This window comes from Solanum dulcamara, chromosome 3, assembly GCF_947179165.1.
Source record: "Solanum dulcamara chromosome 3, daSolDulc1.2, whole genome shotgun sequence".
Lineage (NCBI taxonomy): Eukaryota > Viridiplantae > Streptophyta > Magnoliopsida > Solanales > Solanaceae > Solanum > Solanum dulcamara.
Window position 1 is genome coordinate 35,670,424 of NC_077239.1, and position 7,713 is coordinate 35,678,136.

Genomic DNA, 7,713 nt, shown 5'->3' on the forward strand with positions numbered 1-7,713 from the left:
GACAGCTTTACTGAGTCCCTCAATGATGAGCCGGATACAATATATAGGCATGCATATGAAATCATAGTGATACATTTATAACCCCGAGTCCCACAGCGGGACGGGAATGATATGTGGAGAAGATATACACGCCCTCATTTCACACAATGCAGGTATAGTGATTCGTTAATTATTACATTTATTGCCTGTATCAAAGCTCGTTTATGCTATGTTATGCTTTATATAGTCAATACATGTATCGTACTGACCCTCCTTTCTTTGGAGGGTTGCGTTTCATGCCCGCAGGTACAGACACACGTTTTGGGGATCCGCCAGCTTAGGGTTCCACTCAGCAAGTTTGGTAGAAGCTCCATTGAATCGGAGCCAAGCTTTTGGGTAGTAGACCTTCTATGTCTATGTTTGTATATTCAGGGTACGGCGGGGCCCTGTCCTACCATATGTATTTATTAATACTCTTAGAGGTCTATAGACATGGAAGTGGGTTATGTTTATACGTGTCATAGATCATATCTATATGATTTATGTTTAGGATGTTCCCGTTGTTATGGCGGCCTTGTCAGCTCGTGTGCATGTATATCATGGAACGACCCTATATGCTATGGTAGCCTCATTGACTTATGCGTTATATTGCCTAATAATAGGTTTGATAAGTAATGACCCCTCGGGGGACAGGTTGTTCCAATATGTAAACATGCAATAGGGGTATACACTAGTGTCCAGCTCAGAAACCCATCGTGGCCTACAGGGTTGGGTCATGACAAAAGTGGTATCAGAGCAGTTCGTCCTTAGAATGTCTATAGACCGTGTCTAATAGAGTCCTGGTTAATAGTGTGTTGTGCACCAAATCTATAAATAGGAGGCTACAGGACATTTAGGATGTTACCTTTCTTTCATATCTATGATCGCGCGATAGAGCTGAGTCATAGGGAATGAAATTCCTCATACTAACTTGTGATTTCAGCAAAAGAACAACATGGCTAGAAGAAAGTAACTGATGATATTGGAGGCTACAGGGCACACAGGTAAGCAAAGGTACGAAGGAGATATGTCAAGTGAGGTCTGGAAATACGATTGACATGTAAGGTTAAAAGGTGAAAGGAAAGTAGACATGAAGGTGTAACAAATGCAGTTTGAGTTGGACATATGAGGAAAGTCCATTATTTTCATACGGTTATTGATATTGAAAGCCCTGTGTGGTTGTGATATGAATAAATATATGTTGGCCCTATGAGGGATTGATGGTATTTCCTGAGTGCACATTTGGGATAGTAAGAAATATAGAGGAAACTCTACCATTTTTGTTTTTTGGAAATAGAAAGAGAATGAGATATAAGGTTGTAATATATCTTGAAAAATCGTATCCACGGTAATGATAAGTATGGAAGCTAATGAAGAAGATAGGGGTATTTTGTATATGTACCTCCACCTTGGAAAACAGTGGGATCCCTCGAAGATAGGGAATAGAAATTGCAAAGCAACTGAGGCACTACGAAATTATCAAAGGAACAAGTGGTATTCCTTGGTAAAAAAGGGTGATAACAAAACATGAAACACATGTCATCAGAGTATAACTGCCCCTGAATGGAGAATCGGACACGATTATAAGCATTAGTTACGTATTGATTAGGATGAATGAAATATGGCTTCGGCTAAACTACTACATTAAGTTGTATAATTCGAGTACCAGTACTTGGACTAAATTATGTACTATCTATCGAGAATACTAAGCACCATATGGTTGTGCTAGGGTTTCTTATATGGGCTACCTAAAGTATTGATGATCTAACAACAGGTGTAGACATGGTGCACCATGTTAAATATGTTGGAATAGAATCATTTGCATGTGAATAGTTGAGAATAAACATAGAATGACATGGGTACACCCTAAAAGGAGGGAAGTGGATAAGAGAAGTACAAGCGTAAGAGAAAATCAATTGATGCTATCATATGAAAATGGGAACGCTTAAAATTCAAACCAAATCTCATGAAGGATGGATACGATCATACTAGCGCTAACGCACCGGATCCCATCAGAACTCTGAAGTTAAGCATGCTTGGGAGAGAGTAGTACTAGGATGGGTGACCCCCTGGGAAGTAATAGAGGAAATGAAATACAACTATTTGTACCTATTCCCTACATCTACAAGTAATCCTACCTTTTAGAACTCTGATATTGATTGCTCGATGAAAGTATATGTTATGGCAACAGAACAGAGGAACTCACCATATAGTCAGTATAAGATCCAAAGGAAGGTTTTGGTTCACATTCGAGGATGAATGTTCTAAAGGGGCAAAGGATGTTACACTCCATACGTTTGTATCTTGGAATGCTTCTTAAATTTCTAGGAAGGATCTTAAGTTTCTTAGAAGTTGTCATTTGAGTCGGATAATCTATAATACAACAACAACAACAACAACAACCCAGTGAAATCCCACATCGTGGGGTCTGGGGAGGATAGAGTGTACGCAGACCTGACTCCTACCAATGTAGGACGGCTGTTTCCGAAAGACCCTCGGCTCAATAAAAGCATAGAAAAAGGTCAGACAAGAATATTAGAGTAAATAAGTAGATATATAATGCTATCAAATAATCCTAAGGAAAGGAGAAGGAGATACTCCATAATAGAGAAGAGTGGAAATAGGTTTATAAGAATCCGGAAGAAGTTGGAGGTCAAGTAGTGAGTCGTACGACTCGACTTACTTGTGAAATCTATTACTTGGGACATTTTACATACTAAGCTACTTGAGTACATGTCAAGCTTGCGTAGCAAGGATTGCATAGGTTCTTAAAGTGAGACGGGGTTGCGAATATACGGAAGAAGCAAAAGGAGGCGTAACACCTACTCGGAAGAAAGTAGGTGATGTACCTACTTGGAAGCAATCAGGTGATGCACCTACTTGGACCAAGTAGGTGACACACCTACTTGAGGTAGGTCTCACACTGCCACGTGGTGGCTTTGGGTTTGATGCATGGATGAGGTGGCGCCCTAGGGGGCTGCCACGTGTAAACCTTAGGGGATGCCATGTGTCCCACCCTAAGGAAGTATATATATACATGTGTTGATGACTAAGGATTCATTTCCTTAGTCTTTTACCTTGGAAAAGTTGGAGAAAAACTAGAGAGACATGGGAGAGTAGCTACGGAAGTAACTAGGCCAAGGTAAGGCCTTCATTTTTGCTCTGTGAATTAATTATTTAAGATATACTCAGGTTATATAGCAGTGTTTAATAATGCAAAATCTCATTTTGGGGCAGAAAGGAAGACATACAAACAGTCCATTAATTTTCAGCATGTTAAGAGAACTTCCGAGACAAGTTTTAGCAAGGTATATCTTGGTTATCTTATCCCACATTTTGGTAAGGGTTTGGACATGATATGAAAGTGTTAATAATATAAAGTTATGATTTTTTAGCAGAACCAAATGGATAGAAAACAGACACGACATTTTAGCCGCAATTAAGGAACTTCCGAGGCGGGTTTTGACAAGTTTTGGCCAATTTCGGGTAAGGTAAGGTCTTTCCTTTCAATTTTGAGTTTATGGTGTTGTTATAAGTGTATTACACGCCTTTTAGGTGGCTGGAAGTATAAAAAATTCATAGAGATGTTTGATGTTAGAAACAATCTAAATTGGAGTCGTTATAGTTAAGTTAAAGATGAGTAGTGTGTTATTGTTATGGTGCTGCATGTTGGGGGTGGTTTAATTGCGTGTTGCAGGGATGGAACGTGGGTTAAAATAGATGTGGGTTCTGATGGTTTCAGCCACATAACCTTCCATTCCGTGTGGTTAGTGATTTTACGGATTAACGATTAAAAACCTTATTTCAGTATCGTTATTTTGGGCGAATTGTTTGGGACTTGTTTTTTGTAATATTGAAGTGGTGTAAGTGTATATTGTCTTCTTGTTGTTGTGGTTAATATGGATGCTAAGGTTTGGAGGTTAATTGGAAGTTCGGATAGGGTGAGTAGTAGAGGAGATGCTGCCCGAATTCTGTTAACTTCTTAACTTACTAATAGGCTAGTCGGGACTAGTCGAGAAAGACGGATAAGGGATTGATTCCTATGGGTGCTTGGTTGTGGATTTAAAATATGGATAGTTAAATATTATTTATATTAGTATTACCTTCGTGTTAAATAGGTTCGGAGGATGACGAGACAGGAAGGGTTAAAAGCAATTGATACGAGGTATGTAAAGCTTATTGGTTTCTTTCTTTTGGCATGTCTTAGCTATAAGTGGAATGTAATATGTCTATCAATTTAGATAATATAGAATTTCCCTTTAATGATCCTTTAGTTGCTGTAGTTAGAAGGCTTATGTCTATCAATTTAGAAAGAAATGATGAAGAACAAAGGGAGAATATATTCCATACTAGGTGTGGGATGAAGGGGAGAACTTGTTCTATGATTATTGACAGTGGTAGTTGTACAAATTTGATAAGTTCACAAATGGTAGATATGTTAGGCCTTGCATGAATGAAACACTCTAAGCCTTATAGACTCCAATGGTTAAATGATAGTGGTGAACTGAAAGTCAACAAACAATGCATGATTTCATTCAATGTTAGTAGTTATGAGGATGATACCTTTTGTTGTGTGATTCTTATGCAAGCTTGACATATTTTACTTGGTCGCCCATGGTAGTTTGATAGGCATACTTTTCATGATGGAAGAAAGAATAGATATTCTCTTCAGCTTAATTGAAAGAAGTACACTCTCTCTCCTTTAGCACCTTCTCAAGTGTTTGAAGATCAAAAGAGATTGAGAGAATCAATGGGAAAACAAAAAGGAGGAAAAAAAGTGAGCTTGAGGGAAAAGAAAATAGTTTTAGCCAAGAAATAGAAAAAAAGAGAGGTGGCCAAGAGAGAGAAAAAGATGGTTCCAGTTAAAAAAGAGAAAGTTATGGTGAGAGGAAAGAGGCTAAGGAAAAGAAAAAAGAGAGTTTCTATATAAAAGACAAAGAATGTTTGAGTGCAAGGAAAGAGGGACTGCTCATAATATAAACTTACAAAGAAGTCTTGATTAATTCTGAGCCATTAACATTTTCTTTGCCAAGTAGTGTTTCTTCTCTTTTGAAGGATTTTAGTGATATCTTTCCTAAGGATATTCCTAAAGGTCTACCACCTTTGCATGGCATTGAGCACCAAATTGACTTTGTACTTGGTGTACAAATCCCCAATAGACCAACTTATAGGAGTAATCTTGAAGAGACAAAAGAGTTGCAAAAACAAGTTGAAGAGTTACTTGCAAAGGGATTTGTGAGAAAGAGCATGAGTCCTTGATTTCTTCCTATTCTATTGGTACCCTAGAAGGATGAATCTTGGAGGATGTGTGTAGATTGTCGAGCTATCAACAAGATTATGGTAAAGTATCATCATTCTATTCCATGTCTTAATGATATGTTAGATCAATTACATGGATCCAACATATTTTCTAAAATTGATCTAAAAAGTGGTTACCATCAGATTCGAATGAATCTTGAAGATGAATGGAAAACTGTTTTTAAGACCAAATATGGGCTTTATGAGTGGTTAGTCATGCCCTTTGGCTTGACTAATGCACCCACCTGCACTTTTATGAGAATAATTAATCATATTTCTAAGGATTTTGATGAAAAATTTGTTGTATTTTATTTTGATGATATCTTAATCTTTTCTAAGAATTTTGAAGAGCATATAGAACACCTAAAAAAAGTTTTTGGATTTCTTAGAAAGCACAAACTATTTACTAATCTTAAAAAATGTCATTTTTGTGTGGGTCATATGGTATTCTTAAGGTTTGTGGTTAGTTCTCAGGGAGTTGAAGTAAGATGAGGAGAAAATAAAGGCAATTAAAGAGTGGCCTAAACCTAAAAGCCATAATTTCATTATTTTCATTAGGTCTTCTTAATTATGATATATGTTAATGCAATTAGCCTAATTATACATAATTTACATCATATTGCATTATTTCAAGTTGAATTTTAATTACCCATACTACAAGCTAGTTTCAAGTATGATTTATGAGATATGTCATGATTTTTAAGTTATTTCTATGAAAGATTTTTGAATGAGTTTAAAATGATTTATCCAAAGAATTTCATGAATGCCTTATGAAAGGTTATGAATAATGTTTTGATGTTGTATCAAGAAAGTAAATGAAAGAGTGCCTTAAGATCTTTGATGAAGAATGTGACTTAAGACTATAATGATGTTTTATAAAAAGGATTTATAGTGATGGATCCTATACCCACATTACATGAAAATCTTATAGTTATTACAAGTATGAATCATGATTATGAATTGATATGTATTCTATGGGATAATTTACTTAGAATCGAGTGGAGTTTGGGGTGGGGGCTTGACCTAAGTCCTAGTAGAAACCTCTATTCTCTTAAACTGCGTTTCCATCGTAGGTTTGCCAATATGGCCTAGCTAGTGGATCCAAATATAGCACATGATAATGATAGTGATTGGATGGAGCCTACCTTGGAAAGTAGCCTCCCACCTTCTTCATGTGGGAATCATCGGATTCCATGTAATAGCTCGCATGGTCTTAAAGTACGTTACGGTTATCTCCAACATATGTAAGTTCTCATGATGATTATGATGTTTTGGTGCATTGTCCAATGATATAAATGTTTTAAGGTTTTCATAGTTTTACTCATTTTTAAAGATATTTGTCTTGTGTCTTATTGTTCATATTGATTATGTCCTTTGTTTATTGTTCATGCATATTCTCACATGTTTAGTGCATTCCATGTACTAAAACATACTTTTCCCCTTCATTGTATCATAATATAGAGGCCAACGATCACGTTCATCCTCCCCACACTCGTAGTTAGTCTGTGTTAGTAGCTTCATAGTGATGAGTCCTCATAATTCTAGGACTGACATTTATTTCACATTTGAAAATTGTACTTCATTACTCCTCTATTGTCTATTGACTGAGCTAGGAGATTATCACATGCCCCCGTCTAGCTTTACAGGCATGTTAGACAGTGAAGAGTATATATTGTCATTTTCTCATTTTGAGACTTATGTTCTACTTGAGACTATGCTTATGTTTATTTGATCATGTTTATTTACTTAACTTACCTTAAGTAGGTTCTTTTATGTTATGTTAAGAGGCTTGGTTAGAGATTTTTAGGATTCTAATTGCCATGTTAAGACTACGCCATACTTCAGGTCATGACAAAATTTGTATCATAACCCAAGGTCAAGTATCCTCTGGAGTCTAACATGCTGCATCAAGTAAAGTCTTCTTCATCGGTGTGAAGCGTGCAACATCTATGAATATTAGGATTGAGGCATCTTAAGAAACATCTTTCATGATATCATCATGTTATAGAGTTGAATTCTAAGGTTTCCTCCTCTAATGCTTTTTCTTTGCGTGTAAGACCACGAAATTTGGAATGTCAGAAAATGAGGAACAAAAGATGAAAGCTCAGAAAAGTATAGCTTTTGGCATTAGGTGATGAACATGAAAAGCCATCACAATCCATGGAATAGAGCACACCTCATGTTGATCCACCATGGTGATGGTTCTGTAAGTTAGTTCTGTAGAGAAGGGACCACGACAGGAGACCACGGGCTGTGGTGCGCACCATGGGCTATTATGCCCTCCGTGGTGACCACTTCCATGAGACCTCAGAAAATGATCCCAAGGCAAGGAACATGCCCCACAATCATGGGTCATGTAGAAGTTAATGGACTATGGTGGTTCCTTAGTGGTAACCC

At 37.1% G+C, this 7,713-nt stretch overlaps 1 pseudogene; it reads left to right on the forward strand.

Annotated features, from left to right (window-relative positions):
• Positions 1-1,993: 1,993 nt before the first annotated feature.
• Positions 1,994-2,115, forward strand: LOC129883859 (5S ribosomal RNA; annotated as a pseudogene).
• The last annotated feature ends 5,598 nt before the right edge of the window (positions 2,116-7,713 follow it).